Source organism: Notamacropus eugenii, chromosome 2, assembly GCF_028372415.1.
Source record: "Notamacropus eugenii isolate mMacEug1 chromosome 2, mMacEug1.pri_v2, whole genome shotgun sequence".
Classification (NCBI taxonomy): domain Eukaryota; kingdom Metazoa; phylum Chordata; class Mammalia; order Diprotodontia; family Macropodidae; genus Notamacropus; species Notamacropus eugenii.
Window position 1 is genome coordinate 93749502 of NC_092873.1, and position 14958 is coordinate 93764459.

Sequence of the window (14958 nt, forward strand, 5' to 3'; positions counted from 1 at the left end):
TCTGCTTTGCTCATAGACCATAGCACCCTTTCTGATGTGGACACGCCATGCTGAGCAGTCCTGTGCCAGTGTCTCCCATGTTGCACAGTCAGATCCAAAGGATTTGGATTTGGATTTGACTGGCACATAGTAGGTACTAAAGAAATATTTATTTAATTAACTAATTTAGAAGGACGGGATTAGGAGAAGCAAGAACGAGTGTCGAGGCTAGAATTTAGGTATTTACAAAGGAACCTCTTGCAATTTATTCAATTTAATTCGACTTTTTAAAGGACATACTACATGCCCATTGCAGTGAAATGAATACACAAGGCGCTGTACGTACAAAGACAAAAATAAAATAGTCCTGACTCTCAAAAATCTTGTACTTATTGGTGAGATACCATGTATGTAGATAAGGAGTGTATCCCTTTTTTGTGTCAAGGACTACATTGACAGTCTAATGAAGCATATGGATGCCTTTTCAGAATAATATTAGTATTATTATGCTCTCAGATCTCTCTGCTTTGCATCTGATGCCCTACTTGATATCAACTAATGGAAACAGATGCTCCCATGCTGGGTACACCCTGGTGTTCCATCTCCTTCACTCGCATCTTTGCTTTCCTCCTTCCTTTTGTGTGTTGTTTCCACCTTTAGAGTATAAGCTCACTCAAGGCAGGAGCTGTCTTTCTTGTTATTAATTGTATCCCCAGCACTTAGCACAGTGCCTGGCACATTGTAGGTGCTTAATAAAAGTTTATTGGACTAGATTGGATATATCTACGAGGTATTCAGGTATAAAAGACTTATATGAACTGATGATGAGTGAAGTGAGCAGAACCAGGAGAACATTGTACACGGTGAAAGCCACAATGTGCCAGGACTGATTTTGATAGACTTAGCCCTGCTCAGCAATGAAAGGACCTAAAACATTTTGAAAGGATTCATGATGCAAAACGCCATCCACATCCAGAGAAAGAACTATGGAGTCTGAATGCAGAGTGAAGCAGACTACTTTCTTTTTGTTTGTTTGTTTTCTTTCTTATGGTTCCTCCCATTCATTCTAATTCTTCTATACAACATGACTAATGTGAAACTATGTTTAATAGTAATGTATGTGTAGAACTTATATCAGATTGCATGCTGTCTTGGGGAGGGGGAAGGGAAGGAGGGGGAGAAAATTTAAAACTTATGGAAGTTAAAGTTGAAAACTAAAAATAAATAAATTAACTTTAAAAAAAGATATCCAGGTGGAAATATCCAGCAAACAGGTTATGAACGCTAGATGACTAGAGTTCAGAGAAGAGCTTAGTGGTGGATATATAGATTTGGAATCAATTTTATAGAGATAACTGAAGCCATGGAAGCAGATGAGATCCCCAAGTGAAAGAGTCTAGAAAGAAAAGAAAGGGACTCAAAGACAGTCTTGGGAAATACCTATGCTTCACAGACGGAATATAGGTGATGATTCAAAAAAAAAAAAAAGCCTCAGAAGCGGTCACAAAGGTAAGAGAAAAGTCTAGAGAAGGGTGACTATCAAAAGTTATGGAGAAATCAAAGCTGAGGAGTGAAAAAAAAGTCACATGATTAAAGGTAAAAGATTTTTATTAACCTTTCAGAGAGCAAAGTGATGGGGTCAGAAGTCAGATTGCAAGAGGTTGGAAAGTGAGTGAGTAATGAGGAATTAATCTACTCGATTCTTATTTTGTTCCTGATCTCCCTCCTTCACTCTGCCTGAAGCTGTAATGGGAAGTGAGGGAGCTGATTAGAAACCAGAGTGTTTCCAGAATGACATAGCCCTGGTTTGTGCTTTGGATCTCCCTGTCTAATTCTGGTTCCCTTAAAAGCAGAGATTACTTTTTTATGTTCCTGTTTCCACAAGATCTTTTTTTCTTTCTTCCTCGGGTTCCCATATGTTCCTATGGATTCAATTGCTGGGTCTGAGTCCCTGCCCATATTCCTCATCAAGAAAAAGAAGGTAAGACCTCCAAGGAAAATAAAGGGGAAAAATTACCTGAGGCTCACACTATATCTAAAGAGACATAGTGATAAAATGGCCAAAGCAATGGAGTAGGACTCAGAAAACCTGAGTTGAAATCCAGCCTGACTTTATATTAGTCTCGTTCTTGCACTCTTCCTTCCAGTCAAATTATTTTACTAGCTATTTCCCAAATTTGTCATTCCATCTCCCTCACATATGGGTCCCCAGAGAATTACCACAGTTTTTGAGGTACGTTTTGGGTCAGTATTCACTTTCAAAAATCATGGCACCTGAGCCCCCACCAATGTATTTGCTCTTACTAAGTCAAACAGAGTACACATTAGTTCAAAATAAAAAGATAGTTATTGAAGCAGTGTTACAGCATTATACTCTCCAGATTCTGCTACCATGACTCCCACTAGGGAATTTCTTTCTCCATTAGAATGTAAGCTCCTTGAGGTTAAGGATTGTCTTTCTTTTGGCTTGTTATTTGTATCCCCACAGTGTTTATCTTATAGTAAGCACTAATAAATGTTTGTTGACTTGATTTGACTTGATAGAAAAGAAATTTAAAATAGAATTATCAGCACATATTATGTACAGTTACATTCTGACAAAATTGAAAATGTAAAAGCAATAGAAACTTATCACAAAGGTATAAAATACTTATATTAACAGAACATGAAGTACAGAGATAATCCAATTTTAGAAAATGGAATTTCTAGGGATAGAAGGAAAAAAACTGTTACAGGAGAATTTTATCACTTTTTTACCAAAGTTTTAAAGAACAACTAATGCCTATACTAAGCAATTTTTCTGAAAAATTGACAAAGAAACACTCTACTAAACTCCTTTTATGAAACAAATGTAGTCCTAACACCTAAACAAGGGAAGATAGAGCAGACTAAAGACCAATAGTTGACATTTATATAGAACTTCAAAGTTTGCAAAACACTTTGATATATTCTATCATTTAAACCTCACAATTCTTGGAAGTAAGTGATATTATTATCCCCATTTTACAGATGAGGAATCTGGAGCTGAGAGATAGTAAGTGACTTCCTGAGGGATGATCATATAGCCAGTTATATGAGGAAGGATTCAAATTTAAAGAGACTTAAAGTCTTCTTCACTCTAAACCCAGCACTCTATCTACTATACCTCAGTTCACAGTTTTAAAATAAAATGCTGGCCATGATACTACAGCAATATATTCAAAAAGTTAGTTAGCATAATCAAGTTGGCTTTATACCAGGAATACAACAGTAGTTCAACATTGGGGGAAACATTTAACCTAATGAATCATATTAAAAATAAAAAAACATACCAAAGTGGGTAATTATATCACTAACTACTTAAAAAAAGTCTTTGACAAAGTACAAAATATCTATACTAAAAAAATTCTACAAAGCATTGGCATAGAAAGACAATTTAAAAATGATTTTAAAAATATATATATCTAAAAGTAAAGGTAGCATATATGCAATGCAAATACTAAAGGTTTCTCAATAGACATAGGACTAAAATAAGGATGTCCCCTTTCTCTAATGTTATTTAATATAGTTCTAAAAATGCTAATGATATCTATATGACAAGGGAAAGAAATTAAAGGTATAAGCACAAAATTATCCCTATTTACTGATAAAGCAACTTAGAAAATTCTGGAGAATTAGCAAAGAAACTAGTTAAACAATGGATTCGATAAAGTTGGATGGCACAAAATAAACCCACAAAATACACATCATTTCTATACAGCAATAATAAAATCCAGGAGGAAATTATAGAAAGCTAAGTCTCATTCAAAGTTGCTATAAAAACATTTAAATTGCTAAAACAAAGAAACAAACAAACACAAAACTTACAGTCAATCTACCAAGGCATAGTTAACATATATATATATATATGTATGTATGTATGTATGTATGTATATATATATATATATATACAATTGTAAAATGTTCTTTTGTAAAAGAACATTTTAAATAACATTTTAAAATCTTTGTATTTATTTATTCTTTCAGAAAGTTTATAGTAATGTATTTATTTTAGTCAACATTCATTTCCACAAGATTTTGAGTTCCAAATTGTCTCCCCATCTCTCCCCTCCCCCCACCGACAGCAAAATCACCTTGCAAATCTGATTACCCCTTCTTCCAGTCTGCCCTCTCCTCTATTACTCTCCCATCCCCTTTTTCTTGTAGGACAAGATAGGTTTCTGTACCCCATTGCCTGTATATCTTATTTCCCAGTTACATTTAAAAATAATTTTTAACATTTGTTTTTAAAGCTTTGAGTTCCAAACTCTCCCCCTTCTTTGGTCCCCACCCACCCTTATTGAGAAGAAAAGCAATTCAATATAGGTTATACATGTGTAGTTATGCAAAATACTTCCATCATAGTCATGTTGTGAAACACTAACTATATTTTCCTCCATCCTACCCACACTCGATTTATTCTATTCTCTCCTTTGACCCTGTCCCTTTTCAAAAGTGTTTGCTCCTCCCCCAATCTGGCCTTCTTTCTATCATCCCCTGCCCTTATCCTCTTCCCCCTACTTTTCTGTAGAATAAAATACCCAAGTGAGTGTGTATATTATTCCCTACTTAAGCCAAATCCGATGAGAGTAAGAATTCATCCATTCCCTCTCACCTCCCCTCTCTTCTTTTCCATTGTAAAAGCTTTTTCTTGCATCTTTTTTGTGAAATGATTTACTCCTTTCTATCTCTCTTTCTCCTTCTCCAAATACATTCCTCTCTCCCTCTTTAATTTTACTTTTTAGATATCATCCCTTCATATTCAACTCAGTGTGCCCTCCATCTATATCTATATCTCTATCTATCTCTCTGTCCATCTATCTACACATACATACATATATATGTGTGTGCATACATGTATATATATTGCCTCCAACTACTCTAATGTTGAGAAAGGTCTCATGAGTTGCAAATATCATCTTTCCATGTAGGAATGTAAACAGTTCAACTTTAATAAGTCCCTTATGATTTCTCTTTCCTGTTTACCTTTTCATGCTTCTCTTGATTTTTGTATTTGAAAGTCAAATTTTTGATTCAGTTCTGATCTTTTCTAGTACTGTTTTTCTTTATCTTTTAAAAAAGAAAATTAAAATATATAATTTATTTTTTAACACTCACTTCCACAAGAATTAAATTCAAAATTTTCTCCCCATGTCTCCCCACCCCTGACCCCAGGAGGGCATGCACTGCATCCACCCCATCATCCAGTCTGTCCTCTCTTCTATTACCCACCCTTCTTCCATCTCCCTTCCTCTCTATTTTCCTGTAGGGCAAAGTAGATTTCTATATCTCATTTCTTGTGCCTCTTATTTCCAGTTGCATGCAAAAGCAATGTTTAACATTCATTTTTACATTTTGAGTTCCATATTCTTTCCCTTCCTCCCTCCCCACCCACCCTCATTGAGAAAGCAAGCAATTCAATGTAGGTCATACATGTGTAGCCATGTAAAACACTTCTTTCCCTTGACCTGTCCCCCCACAATAGTGTTTGCTTCTGGTTATCCCTTTCCTCAATTTGCTGTCCCTTCTATTATCTTCCCTCCCCTATTCCTTTCCCCCCACTCCTACCCCCTGCCTTTCTGCAGGGTAAAATAGATTTCCACACCCAATTGAGTGTGTGTTATTCCCTCCTTAAGCCATATCCCATGAGAATAAGGCTCACTTATTCCCTTTCATCAATCCCCTCTTCTCCTCCATTGAAAAAGCTCTTTCTTGCCTCTTTTATGTGAGATGATTTGCTACATTCTACCTCTCTTTTTCTTACTCCTAGTACATTCCACTCAACAGCAAATTTTATTTTTTAGGTATTCTTCCTTCATATTCAACTCAACCTGTGCCCTCTTTGTGTGTGTATTTGTGTGTGAGTGTATGTATGTGTATATATATGTATATATATATGTAAACATAAATATGCATACCTATACATATCCATACACACACACATATATGTATATATACATTCCCTCTAACTACCCTAATACTAAAAAAGTTCTCATGAGTTGTAAATATCATCTTTCCATGTAGGAATATAAACAGTTAAACTTTAATAAGTTCATTATGACTTCTCTTTCCTGTTTACCTATTCAAAGTTTTCTTGATTCTTGTATTTGAAAGTCAAATTTTCTATTCAGCTCTGATCTTTCAACAAGAATGCTTGGAAGTTCTCTATTTCATTGAAATTACATTTTTTTTCCCTGAAGTATTATACTCAGTTTTCCTGGGTAGGTGATTCGTGGTTTTATTCCTAGCTCCTTTGATCTCTGGAATGTCATATTCTAAGCCCTCCAATCCCTTGTGTAGCAGCTGCTAAATCCTGTGTCTTTCTGATGGCATTTCCACAATACTTGAATTGTTTCATTCTGGCTGCTTGTAATGTTTTCTCCTTGTCCTGGGAACTGTATAAATTGGCTACAACATTCCTAGGAGTTTTCCTTTGGAGTCTCTTTCAGGAGGTGATTAGTGAATTCTTTCCATTTTTATTTTATCCTCTGGTTCTAGAATATCAGGGCAGTTTCCCTTGATTATTTCTTGAAAGATGATGTCTAGGCTTTTTTTTTTTATCATGGTTGTCAGGCAGACCAATAATTTTTAAACTATCTCTCCTGGATCTATTTCCAGGTCAGTTGTTCTTCCAAAGAGATATTTCACATTGACTTCTATTTTTTCATTCATTTGGTTTTATTTTATGATGTCTTGATTTATCATAAAGTCATTAGTGTCCATTTGCTCCATTCTAATTTTTAAAGAGCTATTTTCTTCAGTGAGCTTTTGAACCTCCTTTTACCTTTGCCCAATTTTGCATTTTAAGGCATTCTTCTCTTCATTGGCTATTTGGACCTCTTTTGTCTTTTAGGTTAGTCTATTTTTAAAGGTGTTAATTTCTTCACCATTTTTTCAAGTCTCCTTTAGGAAGGTGTTGACTCGTTTTTCATGATTTTCTTGCACCACTCTCATTTTCCTTCCCAATTTTTCCTCCACCCCTTTTACTTGATTTTCAAAATCCTTTTTGAGCTCTTCCATGGAATGAGACCAATTCATATTTTTTTTGGAGGCTTTGGATATAGGAGCCTTGATCTTGCTGTCTTCCTCCAGTTGTATGTTCTGATCTTCCTCATCCAAAAGGATGAAAGAAAAATAACTTTTTCCAGGGTGGAGTAGAAACATGGACCTGCTGTAGCTCTCCTCCCATAGCCCATAAAACACCTACCAAAAAATGACTTCAAACAAATTCTAGAGGAGCAGAAGCCACAAAATGACAGAGTGGAGATTTCCAGCTGAATACAGCCTGGAAGGCCCACAAGAAAGGTCTATATCACTGGGATCAGAGTGAAGAGAGCAGCACAGCCTTGGCCGCACTGTGAGACAAGAACAAGACCAGAGCAGGCTTCAGGGTGCAGAATCCCATGCAGCAGCTGCAGTTCCCAGATTACTCAACCAACAAATGCCAAAGACAGCTTCAAAGGTCAGTGAGAAAGCTCTTTCACCTGGGTGAGAAGGGAACACGGTATGGCCCTAGCCCCCAGGGCAGTGGCAGTCACTGAGGCAGTGGTGTCCATTTTAGAAGACCTCAGCCTAAAGATACTGGGGGAATCAAGTCACTGATCCGAATCTTAGCCCTGAGTGGCAGTCCTGGGGTAAGGAGGAGTACTGGCTGGTGGAGTAGGTGGAGGCTGTAGACAGGGAATCCTACTCGCAGATCCTGGGCAAAAGAGTGCTTGTGATTGCCCCCAGACCACAGTGCAGGCCAGAAGAGGAGTAAACTCCTCTCCCTAGATTGTGCCACCTTGGAGGAACTGAGAACAGCTCCCTAAAGTATACCCTACACTTGACAAAGGACTCAAAATCAAGTAACCAGTTGGGAAAATGCCCAAAAAAAGGGGAAAAAATAAGACTATGGAAGGCTATTTTTTTGATGAACTAGTATTTTCTTCCATCCTTTCAGATGAGGAAGAACAATGCAAACCATCAGAGGAAGATATAAAACTCAAAGCTTCTGCATCCAAAACCTCCAAAAATATATGCAATGGTCTCAGGCCATGGAAAAGCTCAAAACGGATTTTGAAAATCAAGTAAGAGAGGTGGAGGAAAAATTGGTAAGAGAAATGAGAGTGATGCAAGAAAATCATGAAAATCGAGTCAACAGCCTGCTAAAGGAGACCCAAAAAAATGCTGAAGAAAATAGCACCTTTAAATATAGGTTAACTCAAATGACAAAAGATGTCCAAAAAGTCAGTGAGGAGAAGAATGCTTTAAAAAGCAGAATTAGTCAAATGGAAAAGGAGGTTTAAAAGTTCACTGAAGAAAATAGTTCTTTAAAAATGAGAATGGAGCAGATGGAAGCTAATGACTATATGAGAAACCAAGAAATTACAAAACAAAACCAAAAGAATGAAAAAATAGAAGACAATTGAAATATCTCATTGGAAAAACAGCTGACCTGGAAAATAGATCCAGGAGAGACAATTTAAAAATTATGGGACTACCTGAAAGCCATGATCAAAAAAAGAGCCTAGATATCATCTTTCATGAAATTATCAAGGGAAACTGTCCTGATATTCTGGAACCAGAGGGTAAAATAGATATTGAAAGAATCCACCATTTACCTCCTGAAAGAGATCCCAAAAGGAAAACTCCTCAAAATATTGTAGCCAAATTGCAGAGTTCCCAGATCAAAGGGAAAATATTTAAAGCAGCCAGAAAGAAACAATTCAAATATCATGGAAATACAATCAGGGTAACCCAAGATCTAGCAGCTTCTATATTAAGGGATTAAAGGTTTGGAATATGATATTCCTGAAGTCAAAGGAACTAGGATTAAAACCAAGAATCACCTACTCAGCAAAACTGAGTATAATACTTCGAGGGAAAAAATGGTCATTCAGTGAAATAGAGGACTTTCAAGCATTCTTGATGAAAAGACCAGAGCTGAATTAAAACTTTGACTTTCAAACACAAGAATCAAGAGAAGCATGAAAAGGTAAACAAGAAAGAGAAATCAGAAGGGACTTACTAAAGTTGAACTGTTTACTTTCCTACATGGAATGGTCATATTTGTAACTCTTGAGACTTTTCTCATTATTTGGGTAGTTGGAGGAAATATATACACATAGAGAGAGGGCACATGGTAAGTTGAATAGGAAAGGATGATATCTAAAACAATAAAATTAAGGGATGAGAGAGGAATATATTGGGAAGAAAAAGGGAGAAATGGAATGGGGCAAATTATCTCTCACAAAAGAGGCAAAAAAAGCTTTTTCAATGGAGGGGAAAAAGGGGAAAGGTGAGAGGGGGAAAAAGTGAAACTTATTCTCATCACGTTTTGCTTAAGGAGGGAATAACATGCACACTCAATTTGGTATGAAAATCTATCTTATACACAGGAAACTAAGGCAGAAGGGGAAAGTGAGGTATAGGGAGAATGATAGAAGGGAGGGCAAATAGGAGGAGGCAGTAATTAGAAGTAAACATTTTTGGGGAGGGACAAAGTCAAAAGAGAGAATAGAATAATTGGGGGGGCAAGATAGGATGGAGGGAAATATAGTTAGTCTTTCACCACATGACTATTATGGAAGCCTTTTGCATGACTACACATGTATGGCCTATATCGAATTGCTTGCCTTCTCAATGGGGATAGGAGGGAGGAAGGGAGAGAAGTTGGAATTCAAAGTTTTAGGAACAAATATTGAGGATTGTTTTTGCATGCAACTGGGAAAAATGAAATAGAGATAATGGAATATAGAAATCTATCTTGCCCTACAAGAAAAGAGAGAAGATGGGGATAAGGGAAGGGTGTGATAGAAGGAAGGGCAGATTGGGGGAAGGGGTAATCAGAATGCATGATGCCTTAGGGTGGGGGAGTGGAGAGATAGGGAGAAAGTTTGGAACTCAAAATCTTGTGGAAATTAAGGTTGAAAACTAAAAATAAATTAATTAAAAATAAAAAAGAAGCTTTTCACCAAGAAAATAACCTTCTATAGTCTTATTTTTTCCCCTTTTGAGGCATTTTCCCAGTCACTTGCTTGACTTTTGAGTCCTTTGTCAAGTGGATTGTATTATTATCCTTCATAGGTTTTATGCAGCTGTTCTCAGAGATATCTCTAAAGACCTGTATATTTTTTTGTTCCTACAAAGTGGCATAGTAAAAGGAAAGATGTTTACTCCTCTTTACTGCCCTGCAATTGCAAGTAGGATTCCCTCTCTACTGCCGCCACTGCTACCACCAGCTGTACCACATCAGCACTTCTCCTCACCCCAGGACCGCCACAGAGACCCAGACCAGCAACTTGATTCCCCCACCATCTGCAGGCTAGGAGTTCCAGAAGCAGCTTCTGGTGCAGCAGTGGCTGCCTTAGCCCTGGGGCTGGGGCTGGGGTTGGACCATGCTCCCCTCTCACCCAGGTGAAAGAGCTTTCTCAATAACCTTTGAAGCTATCTTTGGCATTGTGGGTTGAGAAATCTGGAAACTGTGGCAGCTGCCCATGATTCAGTGCCCTGAAGCCTGCCCCAGTCTGGTCTATGCCAGTATGGTCCATGCTGGGCTCCGCTGAGCCCAGTGAGATAAACCTTTCCTGTTTGCCTTCCAGGGTGTCTTGGGCTGGAAATTTGTTTCACTCTGTCACTTTGTAGCTTTTGCTACTCTAGCCAGCTCTGATCTTTCCATCAAGAATGCTTAAAAGTTCTCTATTTCATTGATTATCATTTTTTTCCCCTGAAGTATTATACTCAGTTTTGCTGGGTAGGTGATTCTTTGTTTTAATCCCACCTCATTTGATCTCTGGACTATCATATACCAAGCTCTCCAACCCCTGAAGGTAGAAGCTGCTAGAAATCATGTTATCTTGATTGTGTTTCCACAATACTCAAATTGTCTGTTTCTGGCTGCTTGCAATATTTTCTCCTTCACTGGGAACTCTGGAATTTGACTACAATATTCCTAGGAGTTTTCCTTTTGGGATCTCTTTCAAGAAGTGATTGGTGGATTCTTTCTATTTCCATTTTACCTTCTGTTCCTAGGACACTAGGGTTTTCCTTAATAATTTCATGAAAGATGATGTCTAGGCTCTTTTTTTGATCATGACTTTCAGGTAGTCCAATAATTTTTAAATTCACTTTCCTGGATCTATTTTCCAGGTCAGCTGTTTTTCCAATGAGATGTTTCATGCTGTCTTTTCTATTTTTCTTCATTCTTTTGATTGTGTTTTATATTTTCTTGATTTCTCATGAAGTCATTAGCTCCATTCTAATTTTTAAAGAATTATTTTCTTCAGTGAGTTTTTGGACCTCCTTTTCCATTTGGACAATTCTGTTTTTTAAGGCATTCTTTTCCTCATTGGCTTTTTGAACCTCTTTTGCCATTTGAGTGAGTCTATTTTTTAAGGTATTATTTTCTTCAATATTTTTTGGGTCTCCTTTAGCAAGCTGTTGACTCATTTTTCATGATTTTCTTGCATCACTCTCATTTGACTTCCCAATTTTTCCTCTACTTCTCTTACTTGATTTTCAGAATCCTTTTTGAGCTCCTCCATGGCCCGAGACCAATTCATATTTTTCTTGGAGGCTTGAGATGTAGGAGTTTTGACTTTGTTGTCTTCTTCTGCTTGTATGTTTTGATCTTTGTCACCAAAGTAAGATTCTATAGTCTGAGTTTTTTTACTGGCTGCTCATTTCCCCAGCCAAATATTTTACATTCTAACTCTTTGTCAAGATAGGACTCTGCTTCCAGTGGGAGAGGGGCAGTATACTATCTCAGACTTCAGGGGTTTTGTGCAGCCGTTTTCAGAGATACTTCTAGGGGCCTGTAAATTTTCAGTTCTTCCAAGGTGGCATGATCAAAGTAGAGGTGTTTACTCCTTTCCTGGCCTGTCTTCTGATCTGTGAGTAACCATAAGCACTCTTTTCTGTCTTGGATCTATGAGGAGGATTCCTTCTCCACTGTACCACAAGCTCCACCACACTGTGTTCCTCCTTACCCCAAGACTGCCACCCAGGACTGCAACCCGGATCCAAACAGGGCAAAGCAAGAGAATCCTGCCTCAGTATCAGGAAAGAGATCCCTGAAATTGCCTGGGTTATCAGCTGCTCAATCCTCACACTGTCTGTGGGTTGGGAATCCCTGGAAGAAATTGGCACTGTGTTGCCACCCTTCTGCCACCACCTCTCCCAACCCAGGGCTAGAGTCAGACCAAGCTCCTCTCTCACCCTGGTCTAACAGAGTTTTTCCACTGACCTATTCTGTCTTTGGAATTTGTGGAGCAAAAAGTCTCCAAATCACCATAGCTGTCAGTGTTTTAGCCCTGCTCCAACCCTTTCTGTGCTGACACAGCCCACGCTGGTCTGTGCTCTGCTCCCAGCCCAGTGAAATAGACCCTTATTGTCTACTTTCAAGGTTGTCTTGGGCTACAGACTTGTTTCACTCCACAATTTTGTGGATTCTGCAGCTATAGGATTTGTTTAATTTTTTACAGATATTTAGAGGGGTTTGGGGGAGAGCTCAAGCAAGTCCCTGCTTTTACTCCACTGTCTTGACTCCACCCTTTAAACATTTTTAGAATAAATGAAGGAATATTTAGTGCTTATGGCTTGACTGAGCCAGTATTACTAGTAGATTGAGTTTAAGCTACATTCTAAAAGAGCATCAGCTCCTTCAGAATAGGAATTGTTTCATCTTTTGTACCTTGCTCCCCAGAGCCTAACACAGTGTCTTGCTAATTTAACTGTTATAGCATGACATCTAAAATTTAGCTAATATTTTCATTTGTATTCATTTAATCAACAAATATTTTTACATGCCCCAAATAGATGCAATCTGAATATTAAAGACCACGTTTTAGGATGAGAATTCTTAACAAAGAATAGGAATGATCGCAAAATAAAACAAGCCATTTTAATTAAATGAAATTGAAAATCATCTGCACAAAAACATCCACTCAATGATGATGAAAGATGTCAATTGGGAAAATATTTTAATCAAATATCTCTGATTAGGATCAGATGTCCAAGATAAAGTGAGCTAGCACAGATAAATAAAGCCCCAAGAATCATTCATGGATGAATGGTCAAAGATTTTTGAACAAATACTTATCAAAAGAAGATATACAAACTATTAACCATATGAAAGATTGTTCCAAGTCACTAATAGCCTTAGGGTAAATGCAAATTAAAACAATTCTAAAGCTTCTAATAACACCCAAAAAATTGGGAAAGATACCAAAAGATGGGCATAGTCAGTGTTGGAAGGGTTGTAGAAAGAAAGGCACACTTAAACATTGCTGGTGAAGCTATTAATTGGTCTAACTATTCTAAAGAGTTATTTAGAATTGTGCAAATTCAACAAGACTATTGCACTTTTTGAGATCATCTAAGATGGAGGCACCCGTGTGGGAGATGCTTTTTGGAGAAGATATTCTATATTCCCCTACCATGTAGGTAGGAACTGACTTTTTTCATTGGCTGTAGGCCAGAACAGGTTGTATCTTTAAAATGACCAAACTTGCTGTCTCTTTCCAGTAGTGTCCATCCAGCAGGGTGGAGGTCTTGTTTCCTGAAACACGAGTGCCATGAACTGAGCTAGGTATGGGAAGGACCATCTTCAGCCCTCTCCCCCTTATGCCCTGTGGTCTCAAGAAACAGACTTAGGATTTGGGTTTGTTTCATTTGTCCTTTTCAATTCTAGGTGTAAATTAGAATTCAGTCTTAACTCAAGACATGGTGACCATGCTGGATTTCTAGAATGGAAGTCCTGAGAAGCTAGGGTGCCAGGTCCTGAACGCAAGGGGGCTTTGGACTTGGAACTTGGTAGAATTATTTATATTGCAATTGAGTTAAGCTATGAATCAAATTCCCCAGTGGCTGGGAGCAAGGGGGAGGGGGTTGTGAAAGGGGAGATTATTCCCCAGGTGTTGAGGGGAGTGTTTGTATGATTTTTCTTGACTTACCTTTGAAGTAAATATTCCTAATCAGCTAATCTCTTACATCGTTAAATGGAACTGGAGTGCAAGAGACCTCTAAAATTGAGGGAAATGCAATCAGTGGGAGCTTAAGCCACTGGCAGGGACTAGATACCCCTCAACTCCTTTAATGGCCTTTAGGTGGGGGGTGGGGGGAACAGGGTAGTCGCCATTTATTACAACAAGAAAATGACTAAAATGTCCATTCCTCTTCCCCCAGACTGGTAGGTATATGCTCTAAGAACATCAAAGATTGAAAGAACAATCTCAAAACACAGGGTGTCCCAAAGCTCTTAGTGCAGTTTTAAGCTATTAAAGCTTTAAATCTTTAGTGATTCTCTGTATTCTTGCGCTTAACTTCTCAGAGCCTCAGTTCTGCCACCTGTGAAGGAGGGTGGGGGTAGAGGTAGGGGTGGGGAAGATGGGAAAAGTATAGACTCTAAGATTCTTTCCAGTTCTGTGGAATGTGATCCTAATATCATATTCATCATTTCTTATGGCACAATAATACTCCATTGCATTCATGTGCCACAATTTGTTTAGCCATTCCACAACTGATTGGGCATTCTTCTATAGTAATTTGCAACTACAAAAGTGCCACTCTAAATACAGGGTGTCTCAAAACTTAAACCAGAAAATAGCAATAACCAAAGTCAATGCCTTTGTATTTATACAATTCCCAGTCACTGGGAATCAATAGATAGTTTGAAAAGGTATTGGAGTAGGGTATGTTTTAATCGCACGTAGAGTCTTCTCATCTCATCTATTCTGGTATTCACTTTGACCCTTTGAGCCAGTGCAGACAATCTACTCATTCTTTTAACATCAAATCAGCTTCATTTTTTTGTGATGTTGTTCATTTCTTGCCTTATCCAATGCCTTCTCTCTTCTTCAAGGACATGTTCATGATATAGAGACATGAAGCCTACAACTCGTTGATTTCTTTCATTTCTTGGTTCTAAACTATTCTTTCCAGTTTTTGTCATCCTTGTTTGACAATGGGCTTACTTTCACA